At 33.9% G+C, this 18,237-nt stretch overlaps 1 protein-coding gene, 1 non-coding gene and 1 pseudogene across 2 annotated transcripts in view; 2 read left to right on the plus strand and 1 right to left on the minus strand.

Moving 5' to 3' along the window:
* The window catches only part of B3GALT1 (beta-1,3-galactosyltransferase 1), a 568,918-nt gene that overhangs the window by 334,953 nt on the left and 215,728 nt on the right, over positions 1–18,237 (plus strand). The window lies entirely within an intron of this gene.
* LOC116557189 lies at positions 14,289–14,332 on the plus strand (annotated as a pseudogene).
* On the minus strand, positions 14,348–14,409 carry LOC116557188. Its single transcript, XR_004271399.1, has one exon. It is a non-coding gene; the product is annotated as a U7 small nuclear RNA (small nuclear RNA).

Consider the following 18,237-nt stretch of genomic DNA (forward strand, 5'->3'; position numbering starts at 1 on the left):
CTAATTCACTTAATTAATTAATGAGGAAAGTTGGGAGCATCAAGGTTATAATCTACTCCGAACCACTTGGCTGTAATTAAAGAGGGGCCCAGCCTCCTGATTTCCTCTTTAATGCAGTGCCTCCCGTGGTTTTGCCTCTAGCATGTTTTAATCTAGATAATTAAAAGGAATGCTGTAATGGGCTTCTCTTCATTTATTGTTTTGTCAGATCTTTTGCTGTTGGATTAAAAGTTTTTATTTACCACTTCTGGCTTTGTCTTTAGTTCTCGTTAAATCTAAGCGGAAATCTGTCATATTTTACCGTGGCAAAAAATAAACCAACAAAAACAAACAGAAGCAAAGGTAGAAAATGCTTTAGAACTTAATTTTCTTTCTTGTTACCTGTTCCTTTACGAAAATCTCTTCCTTGAACGTTTATTTCACTTCCTTGCTTGAGATATTAACTGAGTTTCGGATCCTTAAGAGCTAATGCTTCAATAATTGCTTCTAATACAAAATTTCTGAGAAACATATTGGACCAGATAATATTTGTTAAGCTTTTTATTAAATTCAGATTTATGGAAACATTGCAAAGACAGGACAAAAAATTCCCATGTACATTTTATCAACAGTACTCAAATGTTGACATTTTAGCATGTTTGCTATATTAGGTATGTGTATGTATAGAGTTTTATGAACCTTTTGAGAGTACAGACATGACATGCCTTTACTCCAGGATACCTTTATATGTATTTGCAAAAACAGAGACATTTTCTTACTTAACCATAAAACCATGATAAAATAAAAAAGGTAACACTGAAACATTACTACTATCTAATCTACAAATCTTACTCAAATTTCATTAATTATACTACTAATGCGCCTCATAACCAACAAAATATCTAGTCTAAGTCAATTCAGTATCATGTATTATATTTGATTTCATGTCTTTTTAACCTCCCTTACCCACAGCAATTCCTTAGACTCTTTTTGTTATTTTGGAAGAATACAGGTCATTTATTTTGTATTAATAGAATGTCCCTCAGAGTTAGTCTGTCTATGTTACCTATGATTAGATTCAAGTTAATATTTTGATAAATATTTCAGAGAAATGGGGTTGCATCCTTCTCAGTGCATCAAGAAGTAAATTATATCTTTTTTCCTTTCCTGATGATGTTAACATTGATCATTTGATTAAGAAGATTTTTTTCTAGCTTCATGCACTCTAATGTTACCTTTTTTTTTTTCTTTCCAGTTAGTAAATATCTACGGGAAAATACTTTGAGACATGTAAATATAATGTTTCTCACCTACTCTACCTACTGCTTTTGCCTGAAACAATTATTACTATGGTAGTTGTCAAATGATTTTCTAACTCCATGATCCCCAGTACATTTATTAGTTGGCATTCTTCTGTTAAAAACAGCTTTCTCTTCTCTCTCATTTATTTTTATTGGTATGCATTCCTAGATTTTTTTTTTTTATTCTATAGGTTATACCATAAATGACTCTTACAAGTACAACTCCAACTCAGAAATATTTTTGGCTTCCCCTGTCCTCTCCCCATTGAATACCCTCCTAGCACTTTTACTTTACTCTGTAGCATATTTCACAATTTTCAGTTATATATGTATATATAATCATAATACTGTGTGTGTGTGTGTCTGTGTGTATATATATAATTTATATAATCATTTGTTTAATGACTGCCCCCAACATACTAGAGTTAAGCTGCATGGAGACAGGGACTAGATCTATTTCATTCATTTGATATCCAGTGGAGTGCCTGAGCATGATAGGTATTTTTTGAGAGAATGCTACCATATCTGAATATATTTTTAAAGACTTAACCATATAGTATATATATCATATATATACTATATATGATATTGTAAGTAGAATAATAAGTAATATATATATTATGTGCTAATGTACTATATATAACATATATGGTATATACATAGCATATGTTATGTATAGTACATTAGTACATGTAATGTACTACATATGTACATATAGTAATGTACTATATATAACATATATATACTATATACAGCACATACTGTATATACAATGTATCTATATATACTCTATATAGAGTATATATACCACATGTAGTATGTATCCTATATATATTCTCCCTGTATATATGTATATATACTCAATGTACTATATATACCTATATATGTGTATATATATACATATATATGTATATATACTCAATGTACTATATATATATATATACACACACCATATATATGGTATATATAGTACATTGAGTATATATGTGTATATATAGTACATTGAGTATATATATACACATATATATGGTGTATATATATGGTGTGTATATATATGGTATATATAGTACATTGAGTATATATACATATATACAGGGAGAATATATATAGTATACATACTACATGTGGTATATATACTCTATATAGAGTATATATAGATACATTGTATATATACATGTATATATAATACATTGTATATATATAATACATTGTATATATATGTGTATATTGTATATATGTGTATATTGTATATATACAATGTATATATAATACATTGTATATATATGTTTATATGTAATACATTGTATATATATAATACATTGTATATATACAATACGTTGTGTATATATAATACATTGTATATATATATATGTGTATATATAATACATATATATGTGATATATATATAGTACATTGTGTATATATGTGTATATATCATACATTTTGGTCCATATATATATATATAGAGAGAGAGAGAGAGAGAGAGTACATTGTGCAGAAGGAAAATAAAGCATGAAGTTTAGATGACCAAATTAGGAGGAAATATTAACTGATTTCATGACTGTGATAAACTGGCATTTCTCAGATATTTTATGGCAATTCTGCCACACATGTTTATATGCAAAGGTCCCGATAAAAATGGTTTAAGTCTCACATAAGTAAGTTTTCTCCAGCTTCTAATTGTCAATTATGAGATTTCTGTGTGGTGAAAACTAATTAATGTTTAAAAGCACTGTGTTATTCATTTAGTCAGTCAACTAATATTTATTAAGGCATTGCAGTGGCCAGATACAATGTTAGGAATAGGTATGCACTGGTAATCAAAAAGGAATGATTCCTATTTTCATGGAACTTGCAGTTTAGTAAGAGCGATAAACATTAAAAAAAACCAAATACCTAAGTATTAATCACATTATGCTATTTAAAATGCTCAAAGGGGATATTGTGAAAGATATTAACAGGAGGATCCTACTTTAAAGTGGATTTCTGGGAAAATCATGTCTGAAAAGAGTGTGATATGTTAGCTGAAATCTGATGGACAAGAAGGAACCAACGGTGTGAGGAGTGTGTGTGCAGTATGTGTCACATGTATATAGGAGAGGAAGAGGAGAAGGGCATTGCAGTGTGTAGGTAAACATGTAAAAAGGTGAATAACTCATATAGCTAACCCATAGTATACAAACAGAAGGTAACTAGAATTGATAAATAGCCCATGTGGCTAACCCATAGTATATAAGAGAAAGTAACTAGAGAACAGACGGAGGAAGGGGCTGGAGTCAAGTTATACAGATCTATTGTAGGCTGTCTTAAGGATTTAGGATTGTACTTTTTTCCAAGCAAAATACAAAATCATTAGTGGTTTTAAGCAGAGACATCATGGGATTCAAAGTACAGTGAATTATTAGTATTTGCAGATTTTATATTTGCAAATTCGCCTACTTACTAAGATTTATTTGTAACCCCAAAATGTGCCCAAAACTTGTGGCACCTTCACAGTTACGAAGCAGTGAAAAATTTGAATCACCCAATCAGTGCACATATCCCCAGCTGAGACCTAACAAGGTAATGCCCTGTCTTCCTGCTTCAGCTCTCATACTGTAAACAAGTGCCCTTTTTATGGTCCATTTAGTGCCATGTTTCCAAAACTTTTAATTAGATGTGGTGTTAATTCACTTATTCTTTTGACATGTATTTAATAGACTTTTAATGACTGTTAAATCATTATCTGTCAGAAAATGCCTTATTCACCAACTTGTAATATTAATACTAATCATCCTATAAAAGCAAACTTTTTAACCTTATCATCATCCAGAGAGCCTCAAAAAAATATTCCCCTCCCACCACCAAGCTGAAGGATGCTTTCATTTTCATAGTAGAATATTAAAATATTTAATGCTAGCTGCAATATGGATATTTATGACATTCCCATCTTTTATATTTTTCAGTTATTTATTTTATTTTTTTTGTTTGTTTGTTTTGTTTTGTTTTTTTGATAGTGTCTCAGTCTGTCACCCAGGCTGGAGTGAAGTAGTGCAATTATGGCTCACTGCAGCCTTGACCTCTTGGGCTCAAGAAATCCTCCCACCTCAGTCTCTTGAGTAGCTAGAACTACAGGTATGCACCACCACACCTGGCTTATTTATTTACTTATAGAGACAGGGTCTCTGTATGTTGCCCAGGCTGGCCTTGAACTCATGAGTTCTAGTGATACTTCCACCTCAGCCTCCCAAAGTAATGGAATTACAGGCATGAGCCGCCTTCCCTGGCCAGTGAGTTATTTTTAATCAATTTAATTAAAATGTTATTACTTTATCAGAGGGATTTTTAAGAAGAAAGTAGTCATTGGTGAACCTTTCTGCAACTAAGCATAAGACTTTAATTCACTTCAGACGAATTTCAAGAGCGTTCCCATATAAAGATTAAGCAATTGCACAGTGAGCTGAGATGGCGCCACTGCATTCCAGTCTGGCAACAGAGCAAGTCTCCATCTCAAAAAATAAATACAATAAAATAAAATAAAAAAGAAAAACAGATTAAGCAAATTAGGCAAAACATATTACTTTAGCAAAGTACTTTCTTTCGAAGTTGATATGGTTTGGCTATGTCCCCACCCTCATCTCATCTTGAATTGTAGTTCCCAAAATCCCCATGTGTTCCTGGGAGGACCCAGAGGAAGGTAACTGAATCATGGGGGTAGTTACCCCCATGCTGCTGTTCTCACAAGATCTGATGGTTTGTAAGGGGCTCTTCTCCCTTTGCTTGGCACTTCCAACTGCTGCTGCCTTGGGAAGAAGGACATGTTTGCTTCCCCTTCCATAATGATTACATGTTTCCTGAAGCCTTCCCAGCCATGCAGAACTGAGACTCAATTAAACCACTTTCCTTTATAAATTACCCAATCTTGGGTTTGTCGTTATTAGCAGCATGAGAACGGACTAATACAGAAGTATATACCATAGCAGAGACACACATAAACAAATTGTATCACACACATTCATTACCTACTCAAATCGTTACCCTTTTCTTCTTAGCAGCAGTTCAGTATTGGTCACGTAATCTGCTTTACATGTCCCTGTTCTTGGGAAAGACAATTCTGTCACTAGCCCCAGAAGTTTGGAACTTGAACCACTTTAGTCAATGATGATCATTTCATCCCTTGTGCTAGGGACTGACTTGGGAAAAGTCATGTGATCCAGCTCTGGCTAAAGAACCTTGAGTCTGTTGTGATAACTTCAGAGAAAGATTTTCCAGATGACAAGAAACACGTGGAAAGAAATATGTCTCTGCATGTGGGGTTAAGTGAGCCAGTGGTGCCAGGAGATATCTAAGCCATCTTGCAACTATAGCAATTTAAGCACGAGGATAAAAGACAGTTCCCTGAGGAAATACATTAAAAATCTAGGTACGTGATGCCATGGTTGAATGACTAAATTAACCAACCTTCAGAGGAAATTGTGTCTGCAGCCAATTGTTTTTAGCGTTTAAGATATTTTGGGTTGAGTCTTCTGTAATTTGTAGTAAAAAGCATCTTAATATGAACCACCATTAAGTTTATTATTTCATACTTCAGTTGTAAGAGGTACATATTTGTACATTTTAATATCTCTAAAAAGGAAGTACATGTTACAATTGATGGCACCTCAGCTTCAATGAACTAAAAAAATATTTCTATGCTGTTTAATATTCAGTATTAAAATATACAAAAGCATTATGTTAAACAAATGTATCCTGATGACATTCTAAAGTATCTAGCCATTGGTAAAACCTAAGGCAATCAGTATTAACCTGATATAAAATGAGATAATCCATCACCCATTATATTAGTTACAAAAATGACTATAGGGTGTGAACTGTAGTCATGGACTCAAGATGAAACAATCAAGATTATAAAATCTTTTTATTCTCTTCAAATATATTGTCATATATAGTTAGCATCCTTTCCACTAGAAAAAAGATAGTTTCTTACTTTGGAAATACATAGTCATGTCTGATTAATTGAACGTAAATTCAGTTGAATGCTGACCATGAATATTGTGAAGCAGGATGTTTCCACTGGACATAGGATGTAATATATGAACTGGACATTTTACGCAAGATAAAAATGCAGACAAGTACCTATAACACATGGCCATGTTTTTCGTCGTGGTATGAACTGGTACCAGAACATCAGTGAAGTACAAATTGATACTTTTCTGGGGTATTGGGAAGTCTTAAAGGAGAGTAATGATTTTGTCTCAGTTTTGAAGGATGCATAGAATTTAGACAAGTCAAGATTCAATGGGCTAAGAATGCTCAGACAAAATCATAGAATCTGCAATGACCAGAGTGTTTTCCAGAACCAGTGTGGACTCAAACTAAGATGTTAAAAATGTTGAAATAATGGGAAATAGAGTTGACAGGTAAGCAAGTTTAGATGCATTTTCACCACCAAATTCTTTCTCTCAGGTTTTCTGGAAAGACTTGGTGATGAAATTCTAATCTTTGACTTCTGAAGATTGAAATCCTTCATAAGCAAGAACTGACCTTCAACTTTCCCTAGCAGGCTGCCTTACACTTTTCCCAAGTAACTTAGGACAGCATAGTGAAGAACAAGAAAGGAAATTGTACCTAAACACTCATAGGAACTTTAGTTAAAATAAAAATCAAAACAGCTCACTTATTTTACGTGCCAGCACTGTGCTAAGCATTTTACATATTTTAGCTAATGTTCAAAGCAACTTTATGACAGAGACAGGAGCATTTTATTTGTGAGAAAGCTGAGTTTAAGTACCTTGCCCAAGGTCAAACAACTAGTTAACAAGAGCTAGAATTTTACTGCAGTCTCACTCCCAAAGTTAAATTTATATCTACTATATTATATGACTACAAATCACTTTTCAAACACGGATTTAAATAGATGGGATTAGCTCTTTGGTTTGCCATTCTGAAAGGGGGATTTGGAGGCATTATTTTCTGTCTTTTAGTTTATTTGTTCTTTATGCAAAGTTCTTTCTGCTTTAGAATGCTATTTGCGTCAAACCATATGAAGAATGTTCATGAGGAACACCCAGTATTTATTACTAGGAAATAGCCTACAATTACCTACTTTATGGAAAAAATTACTGAATAGCTGTCTAAAAATTGGTCAATCCTAACTGATCAACTGGCTAGTGATTTTCTATCAGCCTAAGTATTTATCATTCCCTTGGGTCAAATTTCATTCCATAAAGAATAGAGGGCTAGGCCTAATTGGAGAATAAATCTCAGGCATGCATCATGAGAAATATAGATTTTATTTTCTACAAATAACTTGCATGGAGGTGCCTTAAACTTCAGAAAAAAATTGGAGTTCTACAGACTAAGGTGCAAGTAAAATAGAAAAATATAAATCCTTCCCCTTTTTTCTTTCAAACAATTTAAAATTCAAGTCATGTGCTCTTTTGATTTTTTAAAAAATATAGACCAGTCTACAGCTCCAAAGGCCACAAAATGCCATAGAAATAAAAATGGATGGCTAACCTTTGAGGAAGTTATAACCTGGCCACAGTCATTCTTCTGACCTTCACCAGTTTAATACTTGTATGACAGTTTTGTCATTCCTTTATTTGGAGTACTTTTAAATATTATGCAATGGGCTAAAAATCTTTCTTTGACCAAACAGTATTTAATGGAGCAATACAAAACAGGTATGTCTTCCTATAATATGATTATTTGATTAGTAAAATAAAAATTTTGAAAAGGCCAACTGTCAGAAGAAGAAATTGGATTTAAAACACTAAACCAAATCAACCCACACACTGATATTTATTTTCACATTTAGAAGGGAACATTCACTAATACCTGATTATTTTCCACGTCAAAGAAGAGCTTTAGATTCGTGTTATAATTAACCTTATGTCATGATTCATTGCAAACTATAGCTTCTCTGCAATTTAATTGTAATTAATTTTCTTCTTATTATTCTTTGGAAAATGGCTTTTGTTTCTGTCTCCCATTTAATTTATGTAATGATTGTCCATTGACTTCAGAATTATCTTTGGGTGTGGCAAATTAAAACTTGGCTGTAGTAATGTGTGTAGAGATATTTGTAATGTCTGCTTCTGCTTGAAGCTATGTCATATAAATTAGAAGCCATCCTAGGTGACAGAAAAATCAACGACTAGGATATATATATTTTGCATATATAAAAATTTTGAAAAGGCCAATTGTCAGAAGATAAGACTTCTCTTATCTATATATATATGCCATAGCAATATTTGCTGAAAACTCCAAAACAATTTCACTTTGAAAGGAACAATTCTCAGCTCAACTGAAAGTACAGCAAAGGGGTTTAGGAAAAAGAAAAACAGAAGGTGATTTGAAAAGAAACATGTAGTTGGTCATGAGCAGAATAAAAACTATTTAAGTAAGTACCATATTTATTTTTTGGTGTTAAAGTGACAGTGGACCCTAGCCATATCAAGATTTTTAAATTTTAAATAATATGTTTATAAATAATTTATACTGAAATCTCTAATTCTAATCCAAACCCACATAGATATTATCTGCCTTCCTTCATTAACTCGAGGTAAGAACTTTGCACACAACAATATCAATGTATTTACTCATTTGCTCCATGCTGCAATATAGGACAACAAACCTATTAAGTAGAAGTCGAGATTGCTTTATGGTTCCATGTCAAGAATGTGGGTGTCTGGATAATGTAAAATACATTAGGCTGAAAATGTTGCCAAACAGGCAGATTTCATCAGAAATAGATCTGGAGAGAACATACAGTTCTTTTTAGTTCCTGATTCATTTTCTTGTCCAAAAACCAAAAAAAAAAAAAACAGGAACTACCAGGGAAAAATATTTTTCCCTCTTAGTGGTTTCGGATTGTTTGCTATCTTTCTGCTAATACCGACTTAATGAAGAAAGTTAAAAATTGAAAAAATATACTATGGTTATTTATTCCTATGTCTCTTTAGATGTAGTATTAAATATTCTGTGAGATGCTAATAGGAAAATTATTTCACAACCAAATACATATAGTAAATATTCAATTAAACATCTTTATAATCACAGCAAAGACTCTTGGGGTTCTTAACATATTAGCATGCTAATAAGGTGGGGGAGGGAATGGAAAGGTGTACAAAGTCTCTTGATCCTAAAACCCTTTACTCAGGTAGTTTTCTTCAAAACATAAAGCAATTATTACAGTGTATGTTTTCACATTTGCACAGTGATTTTTTTATCTTTAATATCTTTACAATATATACCAGTTGCAGACTTGTCTATATATATTTTTTTAAGTCATGTCGTTAACCTGCCTCCACGAATGCTCCAGGAAGGCAAGGACTATGTGTATTTTTCCTCATTATTTTATTTCCAGTGCCCAGCATAGTGCAGGTCACATAGATGCCATTGGTTTAAATACAGTTTGGGGTCACCAGGGCTCAGGTCTCCATAATTCAAATTTATCTACTCTATAGTGTATGTGTACACTGTGTGTGTGTGTGCATGTGCGCTTGCATCAGTTTTTTTATTTATAATGTTTGCTTTTAAAAATATGTTGTCCTGTGAATTTTAACAAACGTATATACTGTGTAGGCATCACCACAATTAAGATGTAGAATATTTCCATTACACTGAAAAGTTTTCTTATGCTCTTTTATAATCAGACCCACCCCTCCCCTTTGTTCCCTCTAGATAATCAATTGCTGACTGATTTTTGTCTCTATCAGTTTACCTTTTCTGGAATGACATGTAAATTGAACCATACAGCATGTAACTTTTTGAGTCTGGCATCTTTCTTCTAGCATTATGCATTTGAGACTCCTCCATGTTGCTGCATATATCTGGAGTTTATTTCTTTTTATTGCTAGTAGAATGCCATATATGAATGTACCACTATTTGTTTTTCCCTTTTCTGCCTGATGATGTTTGAAATATGTCCATATTTTTTGAATAATGAGTAAAGTTGCTATAAATATTTGTGTACAGGTTTTATGTGACCTTGCAACTTTATTTCTTTTGATTGAATATCTGTGAGTGGAACGGCTGGGTCTTATGAGAAGTATATGCCAAAGTTTCAAAATACTAAATTACCAAATCATTTTCTGATGCAGTTGTACCCTTTTGTGTTCCCACCAGCCATATGTAAAAGTTCTAGTTGCTCTACATCCTTGCCATCATTTGCTATCATCAAACTTTTTAAACCATTATGAATATTCATATAAGTATATAAAACATGATAATAGGTGTGTGGTGGCATCTCACTGTGACTTGGATTTGCATTCCTCTACTAACGTAATTTTGAGTAGATGTGCTTATTTTCTGTCTGCCTCAATTCTTTGATGAAGTGTCCATTTTACTTTGTTGCCCATTTTTTAAAATGTGGATTATTGTTGTATTATTATTGAGATTTGAGAGTTCTTTATATATTCTGGCAAAAAGTCCTTTGTCATATATGTGTTTTGCAAATACTTTCTCCCAGTCTGTGGTTTGTCTCTTCACTTCCTTAACAATGTACACTGTGTTTTTGACGCCAAATGACTTTTTTAGCCTGAGGTTCTGTTGTGAATTAGAGAGAATAAACTAAAATCCTTTACATGAAAGTGGCCTTTGTGTACCAGTACACAGACTGATTTCACTTTAATTCAATTTAAGGTATACGAGAGTAAATTTTTAGGAGACAGAGTTGAGATAGTTGCTTCTGTAGTCAATCTTCCTATTTGAAAACTTGGCTTGTGGTACCATTCAGTAAAAACTCAGGTTGTATATCTAACTTCTACCCAAAACATAGACTATGTGGCCAATCTTTAAAGATGCAAACTTGGAAGGTGAACCTACTTGGCTTCCAGGTTTCATCTTGATCCACAGCCACCAGCAGGATTTCTCTAGAATGGTGAAAAATAAAAGATAAGCCAGCTAGTGGATTTAATAATTCTCATTTTTAAATCCATTGAATGAGTATAAATACTTGTGAGAATTCACTCAAATTCTCATGTATCTCTATTATCACTGAACTTAGGTAAACATAACAAAAAAAGTGGAGGATGGAGGCATGGGCCTGGAGATAAACTCTCTTAACTTTATGGGACTTTGGTAGCAAGCTGTCAGGCTTCCATCTTCATTATATTAACCGTAAGCAATAAAGGCCTATATTTTACTAAAAATGTATATTCAATCAAGTGAGGTGGTGATCTGTCATATCATGAATTTTATAGGTTTCAGATTTATTAGTGTGGGGAATTTTATTTGTTCTCTGAAAATTACTTGCATAGGGCACATGGTATAGAAGAAAATGTGCCAGAATCTAACAATCTAGGTCAAGGTCACTAGTATCTACCATTAATATTTGGAGTCTACCATAAATTGGACATAAGGAAGTAAAAATAACCTCTCTGAGTTATACTGTATATCCAACAGAGGATGAATTGGAGCAGAGATATGTAATGATTCCTTAGAGGGGAAAAATGGCTTCTCAGATACAATTTTCCAGTAACAATATTGAATATGAGCATACCTAATCAACCAGAAAAGAAAATTGGTCATCTCGTAATGCCTAAGAGATAGGAAGATTTCAACAGAGGAGCTTTCGTGTAAAAGTCCCATTGGCAAGGCCAAAACTCTTCTGAACAGGGATGAACTGGACATATTTGGCCTGAAGTTATTAAACTTTAGAATCATTTAAATAATTTTATCTTGTTTTGATTTTGAGGTCAGCCTATGGGCAGATAATTTATTCATCACGTAGTTGAGAGTTCCAGTGCATACAACTGTTTTATTTCTCTTCATGAATTAATAAATTTACACTCTACTTTCATACATGAATTAGGTCAACATGAGCTCATCCTAAAAAAGTTCCTCTATGGATTTATTCTCTTCTGTCATAATTTTATTGCTCTAACTGTATAATACCTTCTGAGCCATTGTTTTATTAACATTTTTCTTTAAATTAACTCACCCCTTTTTTAAACTGAGCCTCGGATTAAAGATTAATATCTGAGGTCAGTGAACTAGTTATGTTATTTCCCTAAGATGCATTAGAATAAATTACTACAGAAATAAAAATTGTTCGTGCATGGATCAAAAATTACCTTGCATGCCACACTTTGTAAACACTGCTTTGTACCTTGGCAGATTTACAAATGTAGTGCCACTCTGTGAGAAGCCAGCTGACCTTTTGTGGTGACACCAGCTCATTAAGTGCTTTTTGCATTTGAAAATTATGTACTAAATAATTACATGACTAGCTGTATCACACAATTGGTCTCTCTGGGCCTCTTTTTCTTGATACATAAAATTAAGTACTTTCCAACTCTAAATGCTATGGCACTAGACAAAACTATATGTGACATACCTAGAAAGAACAGGGAAGAGAATACAGACAATATTTGACCTTAGAGAATTGAATTAACCTCTCTAACTTCCATGTTCTATCAGTAGAATAGGTATACAAGTATAATTAGCATCTCTGGGTTGTTGTAAGAATTAAATGAGATTAAATGCACAAAATACACTTACCACAATGCATGGAATGTAGGCATATTAGTTAGTTATGCAGAAGATGAGGGAGTTGAACGAGTTAAACAACATCCTGAGGAAACAACTAAACAGGTTTGATCTCTTCATGAAGTCAATGTCATCTTTAAAAAAATATATGAAGAACTGGGCATGGTGGCTCATGCCTGTAATCCCAGCATTTTGGGAGGCTGAGGCAGGCAGATCACAAGCTGAGGTGTTTGAGACCAGCCTGACCAACATGATGAAACACTGTCTCTACTAAAAATCCAAAAAATTTAGCCAGGCATGGTGGCACACAGCTGTAATCCCAGCTACTCAGGAAGCTGAGGCAGGAGAATCAATTGAACCCAGGAAGCAGAGATTGCAGTGAACCAAGATTCCTGGGTGATAGAGCGAGACTTCATCTCAGAAAAAAAAGTTAAAAAATTAAAAATTGTATGAAGGAGCTCATTGTTCTAGATTATGAGAGATGTTAAAAACTTGACATTCAAATACAAGATGTCATCATTAATTAAATGCAAGTTCTACAGAAATCGATTAATGACAATTGGGAAATAATTGGAGACATCATTTTGGTAGTCACTGGATACTATTAATAGATTATATTTGACAATTGTTCATTTGATTAGATACAGAAATGTCTATACAGGACGATGTTCTTGGTTTTAAGCGTGAGGTGCTGAAGGATTTTGGAGTGAAGTACCATGATATCTACATTGAAATTATTCAGCAAAATAGTTTATATTGAAATTATTCAGCAAAATAAAAACTAAATAGATGATTGAAATAATCAGCAAATAGGTCAAAATGTTAATCAAGATGGGTATATGGGTGCTTATTGTACCAAATTTTATAATTTTCTGTATATTTGAAAATTACCATCATACAAACTTTGAAAAAATGATCCCAATGCACTGATAGGAAACAGATTCCAAGAAATACTGTAGAACAAATAAAGCGTAATGCCAAGTAGCGCACAGAATAATCCCATTATGTACAACTTTCTTGTTCCTTACTCTTTCCTCGATTCCTGCCTTCTTTCCTTTCCTTCCTATGTTCAAAGAATAAAAAAGAAACTGTCAATCTTGGGTTATTTTTCAGAAAAGAAACTAAGATTGAGGGTAAAGAAAAAGGGATTTTACATTATGTTTAACTTTGCTCATACTATTTGAATTTTTTTTTACCATATTCCTATATTGTTTTAACTCTTTGTTAATGTTTAAATAAAAGTCACAGCCAACCATTTTAAAGTTAATTATTATTAGCTATTTAACCAAAATTATTATTGTTGCTCTGACCACGACTCTTCCCTTGAATAGGATAGGTTCTCAAACCAATGATTTTTTGCAGAGTTCCTGCTGAGGACACTGGTTTGACCTAAAGAAAACAAGCTTGATCAGGTTGCAAATACCTGGAGAAGAAAAAAGTTTGCCACCCACACCTGCTATTGATATGAATAGAAGAAGTATTCAGTTACCTGCTCCTTAGATTCTACAGTTTGCCTTTTTAAAAAATCCAGATTCATGTTAGAGCTTTTTAAAAATTTTTCTAGCAGGTTAACCCAATAAATAAATATTTTATGGGGTTTTCTGGTGGAAACTGGAAAACCTGTTGGACAAATTCCAAAAGAGCTGTAACAATAATCTGGATTTAAAAATTTTTTTGACTAATCTGGATTTTTAATTAATTAAAGTACAGATTGTTTAAATAGTCATGTCCACCTTCATAATGTAATTATAAAAATTTTTCTTAGAATATATTTTTCTTAGTTGTCTAAACTGAATAGTAGTTTTTCAAAATAAGATAACTACAAATATTAGCTTTCTTTCCTCTCTCTCTCTTACTTACCTCTCCTTTTCTTTTTTTAGAAAACGTAATCTCTTGTTATTGTTATTACATGAAGGTTTGTTACATAGGTATACATGTGCCATGGCGGTTTGCTGCACCCGTCAACCCGTCATCTACATTAGACATTTCTGCTAATAATATACCTCCCCTAGCTCCCCACCCCCTGACAGGCCCTCGTGTGTGGTGTTCCACTCCCTGTGTTCACGTGTTTTCATTGTTCAGCTCCCACTTATGAGTGAGAGCATGTGGTTTTTGGTTTTCTGTTCTTGTGTTAGTTTTCTGAGAATGATGGTTTCCAGCTTCATTCATGTCCCTGAAAAGGACATGAACTCACCCATTTTTTATGGCTGCAAAGTATTCCATGGTGTATATGTGTCACATTTTCTTTATCCAGTCTATCATTTATGGGCATTTGGGTTGGTTCCAAGTCTTTGCTGTTGTGAACAGTGCTGCAATAAACATACATGTGCATATGTCTTTATAGTAGAATGATTTATAATCCTTTGGGCGTATACCATGTAATGGGATAGCTGGGTCAAATGGTATTTCTGGTTCTAGATCCTTGAAGAATTGCCACACTGTCTTCCACAATGGTAGAATTAATTTACACTCCCACCAACAGTGTAAAAGCGTTCCTATTTCTCCACATCCTCTCCAGCATCTGTTGTTTCCTGACTTTTTAATAATCACCATTCTATATGATTATAATCATAACACTGGTGTGAGGTGTTATCTCCTTTTGGTTTTGATTTGCATTTCCCTAATGACCGGTAATGATGAGCTCTTTTTCATATGTTTGTTGGCCATATAAATGTCTTCTTTGGAGAAGCGTCTGTTCATACACTTTGCCCACTGTTTGATGGGGTTGTTTGTTTTTTTCTTGTAAATTTGTATAAGTTCCTTGTAGATTCTGGATGTTAGCGTTTGTCAGATGGATAGATTGCAAAACTTTTCTCCCATTCTGTAGGTTGCCTATTCACTCTAATGATCCTTTCTTTTGCTGCGTGGAAGCTCTCTAGTTTAATTAGATCCCGTTTGTCAATTTCGGCTTTTGTTGCCATTGCTTTTGGTGTTTTAGTCATGAAGTCTTTGCCCAAGCCTATGTCCTGAATGGTTGTTGCCTAGGTTTTTTTCTAGGGGTTTTATGGTTTTAGATCTTACATTTAAGTCTTTAATCCATCTTGACATCTTGAGTTAATCTGAAACTGGAAGGGGTCCAGTTTCAGTTTTCTGCATATGGCTAGCCAGTTTTCCAAACACCATTTATTAAATAGGGAATATTTTCCCCATTGCTTAAAAGTGACAGGGACAATGGAATCAAGTTGGAAAATACTTTTTAGGATATTATCCAGGAGAAGTTCCTCAACCTAGCAAGACAGGCCAACATTCAAATTCAGGAAATACAGACAACACCACAAAGATACTCCTTGAGAAGAGCAACCCCAAGACACATTATCATCAGATTCACCAAGGTTGAAATAAAGGAAAAAATTTAAGGGCACCTAGAGAGAAAGGTCGGGTTACCCACAAAGGGAAGCCCATCAGATTAACAGCAGATCTCTTTGCAGAAACTCTGCAAGCCAGAAGAGAGTGGGTGCCAATATTCAACATTCATAAAGAATTTTCAGCCCAGAATTTCATATCCATCCAAACTAAGCTTCATAAGCGAAAGAGAAATAAAATCCTTTACAGATAAGCAAATACTGAGAGATTTTGTCACCACTAGGCCTGCCTTACAAGAGCTCCTGAAGAAAGCACTAACTATAAAAAAGAAAAACTGGTACCAGCCACTGCAAAAGCATACCAAATTGTAAAGACAGTTGACACTATGAAGAAACTGTATCAAGTAATGGGCAAAATAACCAGCTAGCATCATAATGACAGGATCAAAGTCACACATAACAATATTAACCTTAAATATAAATGGGCTAAATCCCCCAATAAAAGACACAGACTGGTAACTTGAATAAAGCGTCAAGACCCATGGGTGTACTACATTCAGGAGACCCATCTTCCATGCAAAGACACACATAGGCTCAAAGTAAAGGGCTGGAGGAATATTTACCAAGCAAATGGAGAGCAAAAATAAGCAGGGGTTGCAATCCTAGTCTCTGGTAAAAGAGAATTTAAACCAACAAAGATCAAAAAAGACAAAGAAGGGTGTTACAGGGATCAATGTAACAAGAAGAGCTAATGATCCTAAATATATATGCACTCACTACAGGAGCACCAAAATTCATAAAGCAAATTCTTAGATACCTAAAAAGAGACCTAGACTCCCACAGAATAATAGTGGGAGACTTTAATACCCAACTGTTAATATTAGACAGATCAACAAGACAGAAAATTAACAAGGATATTTAGGACTTCAACTCAGCTCTGGACTAAGCGGACCTAATGGACATCTACAGAACTCTCTACTCCAAATCAACAGATTATACATTCTTCTCAGCACCACGTCACACTTATTCTAAAATCAACAACATAATTGGAAGTAAAACACTCCTCAGCAAATGCAAAATAATGGAAATTGTAACAAATAGTCTCTCAGACCACAGTGCAATCAAATTAGAGCTCAGGATTAAAAAGCTAACTCAAAACCGCACAACTACATTGAAACTGAACAGTCTGCTCCTGAATGATGACTGGGTAAATAACAAAATTAAGGCAGAAATAAATAAGTTCTTTGAAACCAATGAGAACAAAGACACAATGTACCAAAATCTCTGGGACACAGCTAAAGCAGTGTTTAGAGGAAAACTGATAGCATTAAATCCAAGAGAAAATGGGAAAGAACTAAAATTGACACACTAACATCACAATTAAAAGAAATAGAGAAACAAGAGCTAACAAATTCAAAAGCTGCAGTAGACAAGAAATAACTAAGATGAGAGCAGAACTGAAGGAGATAGAGACACAAAAAACCCTTCGAAAAAAAAAAATCAGTGAATCCAGGAGCTGGTTTTTTGAAAAGATCAACAAAATAGATAGACTGCTAGTTAAACTAATAAAGAAGAGAAGAGAGAAGAATCAAATAGACACAAAAAATTATAAAGGGGATATCACCAGTGATATCTACCATCAGAGAATACTATAAACACCTCTACGCAAATAAACTAGAAAATCTAGAAGAAATGGATGAATTCCTGGACACATACACCCTCCCAAGACAAAACCGGGAAGAATTTGAATCCCTGAATAGATCAATAACAACTTCTGAAACTGAGGCAGTTATTAATAGCCTACCAACCAAAAAGAGCCCCAGACCAGATGGATTCACAGCCAAATTCTACCAGAGATACAAAGAGAAGCTGGTACTATTCCTTCTAAAACTATTCCAAACAGTAGAAAAAGAGGGAATCCTCCCTAACTCATTTCATGAGGCCAGCATCATCCTGATTCCAAAACCTCTCAGACACACACACACACATACACACACACACACAAAAGAAAATTTCAGCCTAATATCCCTGATGAACATCGTTGTGAAAATCCTCAATAAAATATTGGCAAGCCGAATGCAGCAGCACATCAAAAAGCTTATCCACCACAATCAAGTCAGCTTCATCCCTGGAATGCAAGTCTGGTTCAACATATGCAAATCGATAAATGTAATCCATCA

This window comes from Sapajus apella, unplaced genomic scaffold (assembly GCF_009761245.1).
Source record: "Sapajus apella isolate SASKATOON/1434 unplaced genomic scaffold, GSC_monkey_1.0 scaffold18, whole genome shotgun sequence".
In the NCBI taxonomy this organism is placed as follows: Eukaryota; Metazoa; Chordata; class Mammalia; order Primates; family Cebidae; genus Sapajus; species Sapajus apella.